This window comes from Saccopteryx leptura, chromosome 2, assembly GCF_036850995.1.
Source record: "Saccopteryx leptura isolate mSacLep1 chromosome 2, mSacLep1_pri_phased_curated, whole genome shotgun sequence".
Lineage (NCBI taxonomy): Eukaryota > Metazoa > Chordata > Mammalia > Chiroptera > Emballonuridae > Saccopteryx > Saccopteryx leptura.
The window spans coordinates 328,532,173-328,543,932 of record NC_089504.1 but is presented as its reverse complement, the minus strand read 5'-3'; the positions used below and the strand labels follow the sequence as shown (position 1 = coordinate 328,543,932).

Sequence of the window (11,760 nt, the reverse complement as noted above, 5' to 3'; positions counted from 1 at the left end):
GAACAAGGGTTTCTGAGGTGGAAGGGCAGAGAGATGTGGGAGATGAGAGGATGAGCTTGGAGGGCAGCCCTTGGGGAGTGGTCTGGGCTGAAATGCCCTGGACTTAAATATCCCAGTGGAATCGGGGTAGGGGGTCCAGTTTTGTACTTGTCCGAGGGGCCCAGGCATGGATTTTAAGAAGAACACAGGGCCTGTCCTCTAGGTCCCCCAAGATTGGGACTTTACACACAGATGATGTGAATAGCAATGCTGTGTGCAGATGTATTGCATATACCTGTGTAGGCATGTGTGCATATTTCCATGTGTAAACATGGGTGCACTTGTGCAAATAAGTGTGTATGTAGTGCTTAAATGCTGGGGTCACAGCCCATTGACTCCCCAATCCCTCCCCAAGTACTTCCCTCCACCCCCTGGGCTGTACTTCCTCAGACTTCTGTTCCCCTGCTTCCCTTAGGTTGGCTGTCGCCAGCCCTCCTCCTGACACCGCTTCTCTTGCAGGGACGCCTCCTTCCCAGCCCCGTCGGCAGCAGAGTCTCTGCTCCAGGCTCTAGCTCAGTCTTCTGGTCCTGGGCTTCAGCGTCCTGCTGCTGATGGCCATCTGTGTGATTGGGTCCCAAAGTGAGGGTCACAGGGGCCAGTGGAGATGAAGCCCTGATGGGGAAGCAGAGATATGGGCAGTGCTGGGGGCGTGAGAGCTCTGACGGGAAGAGATGGAGGCAGTGAGGTGCAGTGCTGAGCGAGTATGGGGCAGGGTGGGGGTGGTGAGGGAGACAGTGCCATGATCGTGACGGGGCTGTCACATGGGCACAGACCCCTCCACTCCGTCCTGTGCGCTCTCCCTCCTGACAAGAAACACAGATGTAAGTGGAGTTTTGGACCCTAAAAGAATCTTTCAACAACTTCTCCTCCAGCACCCTGACGGAGATCTGAGCTTAGACTGGTGCTCCAGTGGGTGACGATGGAGGGTGTTAGGAGGCAGAATAGAAGGAAAACAGTTTAGCTTTTCTCTTTTTCAGGAGGCAGCATACGTGACAGCGTGACATCTCTGGAAGCCAGGCTGGAGAAACAGGAGGACCTGAAAGCAGGTCTGAGCCCCTCCCATGAGTGGACATGTGAGAGTGTATGTGCGTGAGAGTGGTATGTGTGAATGTATGTGTGGTGTGTGAATGTGTGTTGAATTTTCCCAAAGGCTGGAGTCCTGTGCGGGGTCTTAGTAGGTATGGTGCCCACACTACCCACATCACTGTCTGTCACTCTGTCCCCTAGATCATGCCACCTTGCTCTTCCACCTGAAGCACTTCCCAGCTGATCTGCGCATCCTGGCTTGTCAGATGGCCTTCCTGCGAAGCAATGGTAGGGACAGTGGGGGTCTCCGTTCCCAGTGTGCCTGCCCCCCCAGCAGGATCTCATCTCCCCCTGCCCACTCCCCTCCCCACAGGCACAGAATGCTGCCCCGTTAACTGGCTGGAGCCTGAAGGCAGCTGCTACTGGTTCTCTCGCTCTGGACTGACCTGGCCCGAGGCTGAGAAGTACTGCCAGCTGGAGAACGCGCATCTGGTTGTCATCAACTCCAGACAGGAGCAGGTGAGTCCACACTCTTCCTGAAGGCGGGAGGAAACCTCTGGAATGCAAACTCTGGGGGGCTAGATCAGGCCCGCTTTATTTTTTTAACCTACGGGAGAGGCCGGAAGCAGATGTCTGGCAGAACTCCAGGGTTCATAGCGGAGCAGCCACTGATCCTAAGAAGTGGGAGATTACGGCCAGGACTCGGCAAAGGGGCAGGAGCCAGGTGAGCAGGTAATGAGGAGCAGGTCAGAAGACAATGCAAGACAGGATGAATTTAAAAAGAAAGGACCTGGATGTAGAACATAGTAGAGGCACTGAGAGCTCCTGCTTGTTGTGTACTAGCCACAGGAGTGGCAGTCAGTTGGGAGGAAGGAACAGAGGGGGCAGGAGCCCCGGTGACCCACCAGCTATGGGTACTGGGTTCCTCAAAGCCCCTCCAGGTCTCACCTGCCCACTGCTGCCACCAGCCCACAACCCCAAACACTGAAGTTCAAGGGGAAGAATCAACCTGTTAGAATAGGTGGGGTATTTTTGTTTTGCTTTTTGGAAACAGAAGAGATTAATGGTAACTGTTGGAGACTTCAAGCTGACAGGGTCCTTGCAGTTTAGATTTTTGGGGGATAGCGGTGTGGGGACTGGCAGCAAGCTGACAGTCTGCCCAACCCCCCACCTCACTTGCTAGCTTAAGTTGCTAAAGGTTTAATTTTTCCCCACACCTCCCTGTTAGCTGTGATACTGGAGTGTTTCTGCTGGTCCCATCCCTACTTGTTTAAGTTGCTAGAGGCAATTTACATGCCCTTCCTCTCACCCTTTGTTTGGTTTGATGTTGGTTGATTTCAGTTATGCAGGGTAGAGGGTTTTCTGCACTTGGGAGAATTCTTGGGTTACCTTGGAAATGTGACTCTGTTTCAGAGATATCTTTGATTTGCTAATGATTTTACTCTGCCCAATAAATAGAGCGGTTTGGGATGGAGACTCGCTCTTGCAAGCTACCTGCATTCCAAAGAGACCTCCGGATCCCATCCTTTTACTCTGAGTTTGTTTCTTCTTTCCAAATGGTTTTCACTCAGAGCCTGGACAGTGACTAGTCGTAGTGGTCCGTGGCAGGTAATATTTACTGAGTCCTTACTATGTATTGGGCAAATTAGTTGTAATATCTGTATTTTCTGTTTTTTTCTCACTCTTGTTAAAGATGGCCATTGCTCAAGTGATGCTGCTCTCAGGTGATACAGCTAATTGCTTTCATGCTTGGGAAGGGGCTTGGTTATACTAATTTGTACTGGAAGAGGGGATTGTCCTGCGAATATGTTTTAAAAGGAGGAGCTAAGAGGCCATTTTGGGGAGAGGAAATACCCCATTTTTGTGGAGAGGAGCCCATGTTGTATGAGGGCAGAGAGGCCGCATGGAAGAGCCAGCCAAAATGGAGGCATGCATCAGGGACTGAGTGAAGCCTTTGATTCTAGCAAAAACTGGAGAAAGTCATTGGCTTTGGGAGCCCTTAATGGAAAGGAAAGTGTTTTCCCGCTGTGCGTATTTTCTCACTGCCGGGTTGCGAGCAGGAATAAAGGAAAATGGACCACCAGCTCTTGGCTCTGTTGTTTCTCTACAATCGCCTGGAATTAAATGCAAACCTAAACCTGCATGGGCCAGGCGACTCTGATGGTGGCCACGGCTACTGCCTTTTCCATATTCTTCAACTTGATCACCTTCCTCCTTGCTGCTCCCATCAGCAGTTTTCCCGCCTTCTCCCTCAGTTTCTGATGAGCTCTGTTGCTGAATTGCCTGGTGTCCAGTGAACTTTACTCCTGGGTTATTATCTATTTCCCACAATCCTTCATTAAATCCTTTTCGTTTGTTTGACTTTCCAAACTTGTCTTTGTATTCCTTATATGGAGAAAGGTCTTTAGGACCTAGAAATGCATTTTCCTGGGTGCCAAAAAAGAAGATGGGGTATTTGTTTGCTGGAGGCTTCACTGCTCCCTTGGGGAGTTCATCAATCCGGGCCGGCCAGTGCGTGTAGCCCTTCTTCTTCACGAACACCAGGTCGCCCGCCTTGTATTCGCGGGGCCGAGTATGCGCCATCCCAGCCACTCCCCTTCCCAGTCGTCCTTGCTGGCCTCAAAGACTCCAGCAGGCCGCACCCTCGCGGGCCAACGGACTGCGCCTCGCTCTCCGCAGCCTTGGGCGGGCCGGCCACAGCTCTGACGAGGGCAAGAGGCAAGCTGCAAAGGGCAGGACGGCGAGGGCGGCAGGTGGGCGGGGGCGCAGTGGGCCGCAAATCTCGGCCTGGCAGCGGGGAGGGGCGCCCGGCCTCTGCTCGGCCCGCCGCTCGCTCACGGACGCCGCGCCGCCTGCCTCATGCCACCGCCGGCCTCCCTCCCGGTTCCGGGCTCGGCGGGCTGGGCCTTGCGCCTCCTCCGAACCCCTCTAGATTCCATATTGTGTTTTTACCATAATAGAGAAAAAATGTGGGTAAGAAGAGTAGTTGTAGCCCTGGCCGGTTGGCTCAGCAGTAGAGCATCAGCCTAGCGTGCGGAGGACCCGGGTTCGATTCCCGGCCAAGGCACACAGGAGAAGCGCCCATTTGCTTCTCCACCCCTCCGCCGCGCTTTCCTCTCTGTCTCTCTCTTCCCCTCCCGCAGCCGAGGCTCCATTGGAGCAAAGATGGCCCGGGCGCTGGGGATGGCTCTGTGGCCTCTGCCCCAGGCGCTAGAGTGGCTCTGGTTGCAGCATGGCGACACCCAGGATGGGCAGAGCGTCGCCCCCTGGTGGGCAGAGCGTCGCCCCATGGTGGGCGTGCCGGGTGGATCCTGGTCGGGCGCATGCGGGAGTCTGTCTGACTGTCTCTCCCTGTTTCCAGCTTCAGAAAAATGAAGAAGAAAAAAAAAAAGAGTAGTTGTGTGATCTGGTTTTTCTGAGAATGAAATGAGTTAAAACATGTAAAGTGCTGTTTAGGCAAGCTTGTAGGTAAAAGGTCTGCACAACATGGAATAATAAGGACTAGATTTGCCCTCCTCCCAGACACAACCAAAACAAAAAACAGATACCTATAAGAAACAAACATCTTCAAGACACGAGTTCAGGAAACAGGACAATTGATCCCTGAGAGACAGGACACTAACAAGATGAGCCCTATGATTGTCCCAGCCCAGTGCTGGGAGAAAGCGTTCAGGCCACGGGGCAGGGAGGGGCGATCCAAGCAGAGCCCAGCACATGCTCCCAGTTGAGGAGATGGGGCCAAGAGTCTAAGGAGACCAAGGTCACTAGACCTAAAAGGATTAAGTATCAGAGGAGAGCTGCACAGAGAAACCCAGCAATCTGTGGAGGGTTCCCTTCAAGCACTCAGCACTGAGCAGTGTGTGCAGGTAAAGAAAATGACAGATACCCAGAAAAACAATCTGAAAGGATTAGGACATGTTTGACACTCATCCAGGGCCAGAAATAGTGCCTATTCCTACCAACACAACCCACCAAGCATGGGTGTGGGGACCAAAAGCCCTTGCCACAGTAGCGCTTCAGACCTGCCTAACAGGTTATAAAAACAACACCAAAAAGGACCAAAGTGACTCCAAGTAACTTAACTACATACCAGAAGAAAGTTCAAGAGTTTTTAGGGGAATACAAATACACCCAGCACACAAGGTAAAATTCACAATGCCTGGCATCCAACAACATTGACCAGATGTACAAAGAAGCAAGAAAACACATTGTATAACAAGGAGGTTAATAAATCTATCAAAACTGATCCAGAAGTGATACAGACCTTAGAATTAGCAGATAAGACAGTAAAACAGCCATTATACCTGTATTCCATATGCTCAAAAAGTTAAGTAGAATCTCAAGGAGGATATTTCAAAGTCCCAAATTGAACTTCTAGACATGAAAACTACAATGTCTGAAATAAAAAATATACTGGGTACAATGAATGGAAGATTAGATATACATTAGGAAAGGTTATAAACTTAAAGACATAGCAATAGTAACTATATAAAAAAGAAAAACCAAGAGAAAAAAATGTTTCTAATGGAAATAGTGGCCCTGGTCTGGCGGCTCAGGGGAGAAAACATCCTACTGGCACACTGAGGTCGTGGGTTCGGTCCTCCGGTCAAGGCACGTAGGAGAAGCAATCAATGGATGCACAACTAAATGGAACAACAAGTTGATGCTTCTCTCTCTCTGTTCCTCTCTTTCTCTCCCTTCCTCTCTCTCTCAAATCAATGTAAAATTAAAAAAATAATGGAAATAGCATCAGTGAACTGTAGGACAACTAATAGATGCAGAATTGGAGTCCTTGAAAAAGGAGAAGGACAAGGCAGATAATGAGCAAAATGTTTCAAATTTACTGAAAGCCATGGGCATATAAGAGGCATGGATGAGTGGAAGATGGTTGTGGGTGGGCAGGTGGTAGATGTCAGCTCACCTGAAGGCCACAGAGGCTGCTGGAGAGAATGCGCTGATGGTGGTAGCACCTCAGAGGTGCCCCGTGGCGTCATCCATCAGGCCTTTGGGGTGAGCTTCTCCTCCCACGAAACCCAAAACCTCTGGATTCTCGCCAAGCCTCCTGCTTCAACTCTGAACTGTCTCACCCTCAGAAGATCCAACATCATCCAAAAGCATTTCTGAGTGTTCACTACATGCCAGACATCACGTATATCTCACCAGGGGAGTGAGACAGATGTGGCCCCTGCCCTGGGCAGCCTACTGCCCGGAAGGAAGTCCTGCCAGCCCATCACCCCAAGGAAAGGAGAAGCCTTCGTGAGAACGCCTGTCCCCCCTGCAGCTCCTGCCCTGCCAGACCCCACCCTCACCCGCAATAGCACCAGCCCCTGCAGTCTGCCAGCCTCAGAAAGGGGGCTTTCTCTGCCCAGCCCAGGCTAGCCAATTCCTCTCGCCGAGCTCTGAGCAGCAGCCTGTGCTGTCTCCACAGAGCCCCACTCCATCACCAGCGCCCACATCTCACACACCCTACAGCCCTCCCCTCTCCTGGCTCCTGCCCTTCAGCTAGGATGGTTCAGGCCTCTCTTGCCTCAAAACCTTTTCTCAGACACGGGGCCTTCCATCAGGATCTGCTAGAGAAAGACCCAGGTGGGGGCTTGGGGAGAGAGGGACTTTTCCACAGTATCTCTGTATCTCTGTGTCCATTGTCCCACCCATCCCCACACCCTCCCACATACAAATCCACTCTCCTGGCTAAATGTGCTGTCCTTGCCCACACAAAATGTGCACAGACAGGCCTGGCCATGTCACACACACAGCACATGTCAGAAGGAAGGTTGGAAGGAAGAGGGGAGGAAGTCACCTCCAGCTTCCACTTATTCCCTTCCCGCTGAGCACATACCCTTTCCTGAGTCCTAAGCACGGAGAGGAAGCTGAGGTCAGGGGGCAAGCAGGGCTGTTGGTTGGCACCACACACCTAAACACCTATGGGGTGCCCAGGCCCTGCTCATGGAGTGACTGTGACAGCGGCCTCAGAGAGACAGAGCAATCCGGAGCAAGACCGAGGTGAAGTGAAGCCCCCAACACTGCACCCCTGCCTTTCCAAAATGCGTCTTCTCTCCTGGGATTGTACCCACGGGCTCCTGGCCCCTCACCTCTACCGAGCGGGTGGTCATTTTCCTCCGAGTCTAAATGCTGGATGTCTTGAAAGTCCTTGGCCATTCTGGGTCCAGTGCAGCAGCTGGACCTGGGTGGAGCCGAAGCTGCAATCAGGGCTGGGGCCGAGTGCAAGGCTGATGCTGTGCTGAGATGCTAGTTCAGATGGAGGCTGGCACTGGGATGGGGGGTAGGGTCAGGGTAGGTCAAGGCGGCAGCCTGGGTTGGGTCTGAGGTTGGAGGTGAGTTTGGGGAGGTGAAATACAGCCTGGTCCTCTCCCGTCTCAGGTGTTGGCTTAGGCTGTGCCATGGCCAAGGAGAAACATCCCTCCACATGCTCATCTTCCCATCCAGCCCCCACTGTTCCTGAACTATGGTCCCCTTAATCCCAAACATCCCCAGGCCTGCCAGCCTCTCCGTCCTCCCCACCCTCGGTTACCTGTTAACAACGTGGAGGGCTTACTCTGGAGCTCCTCAGGCTCCCCAGCCCCAAGGCTAAGGAGGAGCTGGAGCCAGGGGAAGTGGGGCATGTGGCGCTAGACAGGAGGGAAGAGGAGGGGAGGGGCCTGGTCCCGGTGAAGGCCCGGAGCTCCTGTGTCTGAATGTCCAAGTGGTTCTAACCTGGCATCTGCTCACCTCAGGACTTTGGACAGTAAACAGGAGAAATGGAGTTGGAATTCAGGCAAAACATAGTGGGGGCTGGGGACAGGACTGTTTTTCCTAGAGAAAGGGTCTTCTGTCCCCTTCACCCCTATAAGACGGTCACCTCACTCTTCACTGCAGTTTGAAGGAAAGGCCAGACCAGGGGTTTGTGGGTACAGTTCAGGGTTTCCTCTCATTCTCCCATCTTCCACTTCCTGCCTCCGAATTTCCCAGAATTGCTAGTGTCACTAAATACCTCTGACCAGGATCAGAGGGGCCGGCTCTCTGTCTTGCTCAATCTGGCATCTGAGCCTAGGCCCCCGCTTCCTCTGGGCTCAGCCACAGGCTCCCAGCTCTGGGCTAACAAGCTTCACCCTCCTGGTCCCTGGGGAACTGGAAGTGCAGGGAGGAAGAGAGGACAGTGGCAGAGGGCAGCCATCCTGGGGCAGGAGGAGCTCAACTCCAATAAGCCCCTTGCGGGGCCCTGGCAACACAAACCTTTGTCCTCACTCAGCCAGTGTCCCCTGTAACTCCCACAACACAACACCCCAGGAGGTGGCTGTTCCCATTTTACAGAGGAGAACTTGGAGCCTCAGGGAGGTTTACGTGACTTTCCCAGGGGGACGGGTCAGAGGGGAGGGAAATGGGAAACAAAACAAGATAAAGAGGAAAAATGTCATACCATAAAAGAGCGGTCCTCAAGGGAAGTTGGGGTTCATGAACTGAGGAACATTTGTAACCATCTATACTCACAGTAACAATAGCTTGGGGGAAGAAAACACATTTTTTGTCCTTGATTTTTAGACCCCTTGTGCTGGGATTTTTTTTAATGGAGTATAATTGACATACAATGTTATATTAGTTTCAAGCATGTGCTTTTCTTGTGATGACACTATGACAAACACAGGAAGTAGGCACACAATTCGATATCCTGATGTTCCTATGAAGCCACTAGGGCAGTGGTGGCTGCTTTGCTATTTGACTGCGACCCACAGTGAGAGATACATTCTACAGTGTGGCCCAGAATGCACATGTGAGCAGCTGTGCACACACACACACATTTGTATGCTTTACTTTCTCTTGAATCCCCAGTGCCTGGCACATAAAAGGTGCTCAACAGGTATTTATTAAATAAACGAGTGATTGAATGAATGAATGGATGAGTGAATTTGTAGATATACTATTGCCATGAAAGTTTCATGAAACAATGTTTACCTTGCTACTTGCATTCCATTGAGTTTCCTGATCCATGAATGGGCCACAAATCAAAGTTTGAAAACAGTCACGGAGCCCCAATCTTGGCAAGGATGTGGTTTTAGTGTGCCAAGATATAGACAGGAGCCTAGTAACTAGATTACCAACTGCTTGTCACGGTTCACTGACTGCCATCCAGGGACTGAGTTTCACTGGCCACCCACCTCGACTGAAGTAATCCCAAATTTCTGTGTACAACCCCTCGCTCCTGGCACGGTGAGATAGCACAGAAAACAAGAGACATCCTCTGCATCCTATTCTTTCTAACTATTCAAAAGTCAACATTTTAATTAACCAAATTTGACATACACATGGGCTATTTCTTTAGTTTCCATATTGTCTCCTTACCTTTTCGCTGGGGTTTTTCTGATTTGCTTACAAAATCCTGCTTTATTTGGGTGATTTTGGTTTGGGGTGGTGGTGTACCTCAGGCACAGAAAGTTAGGTTAGTCCATTTCTGGGTTTATGACACCCAGTCTTCCTCTGAGGTCTGACAAGATCTTTCTCTTGTTTTATTACTTTCCCAACACCGATTCCTCTACTCTTCACAGGCAGCCAAAATGATGTGTTTCCTATATGTGGCAGTCTCCAAAGATGGAAGCCATCACTTCTCCCTTCACTGTATGTGCACGTGACAACACCCTTCCAGAGGAAGTGTCTATTCCCCTCCCCTAGAATCCAGAATGACCAAGTGATTTGCTTTGACCAATAGAAAGTGCTTCAAGTGACAGTTATGCTAGTTCTGGGTCTAGCCTTTAAGAGACAGGGACAGAGGTGGATTTAACTGTGGGTGCACCCTGTGTGCCCTGGGCCCTGACATCTGAAGGGCCCCACAAAACCCCAACTTTACACTTTTTTTTTCTAACATAAGGGGCCCAATATTTCCTTTTGTGCCTGGGGCCTAAACCAACCTTAATCCGCCTCTGGACATGGAAGCTTCAGTTTTCATTCCTGGAAGCCAGACACCCATGCTGAAAGGAAGTCCAGATATCCTGCTAGAGAGAGACCTCATGGAGAGGTGGAAGGAAGGGGGGGAACTTATGAGAGGGTGGTGAAGAAATAATACGGAGATAGAGAGGGAGAGAGACCACACAGAGGAGCACAAGGTCTCCAAAAATGTGAACAAGGCCTTCTGGGAGCTTCTAGAAGCCCAGCCAACAGCTGAAGACATCCAACCATGCAACCTAGGCAATACCACATGGTCCACCTGACCTAGCTCAGCCCATATTTCTGACCCAAAGACTCTCAAGAAACAATACGTAGTTGTTTGTTTTAATCTATTGAAATTTTGGCTTGTTATGTTATGTTCAAATAGGCAACTGAAGCAATATATATTCTTAAATATGTGGTTGTACAGTTTGCATGTTCTATTTTTTTATATATATAAATATTTCTGGAGTTGACTTGTGTTCCTTTTGTTGAATTTCATAATGTTTTATTTTCTCAGCATGTAAGAGCTACCATTCAAAGAGTGATTTAATAAGCTGACAGTCGTGACTCTACCCTACTAATTTACCTTGTTTACCTTTTCAGTGGTCAAGCCAGCACTCGATTCCAGCCAAAGCAGCTGGAGTCACCATAATCTAGCCACACCATGCCTGTTCCTACTTTTGTTTGTGCCTTTGGCCATCTAAAATTCCTTTATTTTGCTCTGCACATGGAAGTCCTATGTATCTCTGAAAAGTCAGCTCAAGGTCATCTTTCCTCATAAAGCTTCCCTGAGTACTCCAGCCCCACTAGTCCTAGTCTTTCTGTCAGATTTGTCAGCATTTGGAAGGGGGGGGGCAATATAAGGCATGCCACTCTCTTGAGAATTAAAAAAATATGGTAAATAGTCTTTTAAGAATGAAATACCAAGATCAACACATCATGAGCAGAGCAGAGATGTGTCTGTACCACTAGGTAGCAGCATCACTAGGTGATTCCAGTTCCTTTATAACACATTTTGGAATCTGGCAGGGTAAGCTCCTGCTCTTTGATCTTACTTTTTCATACATTTCATGGCTCTTCTTGAATAATTTGTCTACCAAATATCAGCTGGCCTGTTTTTGTTTAACAAACTGTCTTGGAATTTGAATAGGACTGCATTGCATTTGTAGGTTAATTAGAGGAGAATCGACATCTATACAACATTCCAGGAAAGCGGTATCTCGTGTTGTGTATTCTTCCTAGTGTCCTTCAGAAGAGTTTTGACGTTTCCATCATGTAGGTCTTAGACATTTCTTTTAAAGTTTATTTTTTGTTACTCTATGGACTTTTATTGATATTGTAAACGGGCTCTTTCTTTCATTTTCTAATTAGTTATTTGTGATATATAGGAAAGCTATTGAGATTTGAATGTTGAGCTCTTGATTTTGGATTTAGCCATCTTACTAAATTGTGCTACTTGCGATAAAATTTTAGTCAGTGCTCTTGGGCTTTTTAGGTTGTGCATCATCTCATAATTAAATACGTTTTGTCTCTTTCAAATAGTTCAACTTCTTTCTTATTAAATTGATTAGGACTCCAACAATGATGAATAGTAACAGTAGTAACAGGCATCTCACCCTTGTACTTGACCTTAAAGCTGCTCTGTAGGTTTTGAAAGGTATTTTTCTTCTCTTAATTCTAAGAGGGGCTTTTTTTTGTTTGTTTGTTTTTGTTTTTTTAGTAGGGGTTACCGACTGAATGCCAATAAAATGCATTGTCAGCTGCATGCAAGACCCT

General features: G+C 49.3%; 1 long non-coding RNA gene across 1 annotated transcript; it reads right to left on the bottom strand.

Moving 5' to 3' along the window:
• Nucleotides 1-1,607: 1,607 nt before the first annotated feature.
• On the bottom strand, nt 1,608-7,614 carry LOC136391629 (uncharacterized). The gene is made up of 3 exons (XR_010748876.1): nt 7,598-7,614; nt 7,158-7,249; nt 1,608-1,855 (listed from the first exon to the last, which is right to left on the bottom strand). It is a non-coding gene; the product is annotated as an uncharacterized lncRNA (long non-coding RNA).
• Nucleotides 7,615-11,760: the final 4,146 nt, after the last annotated feature.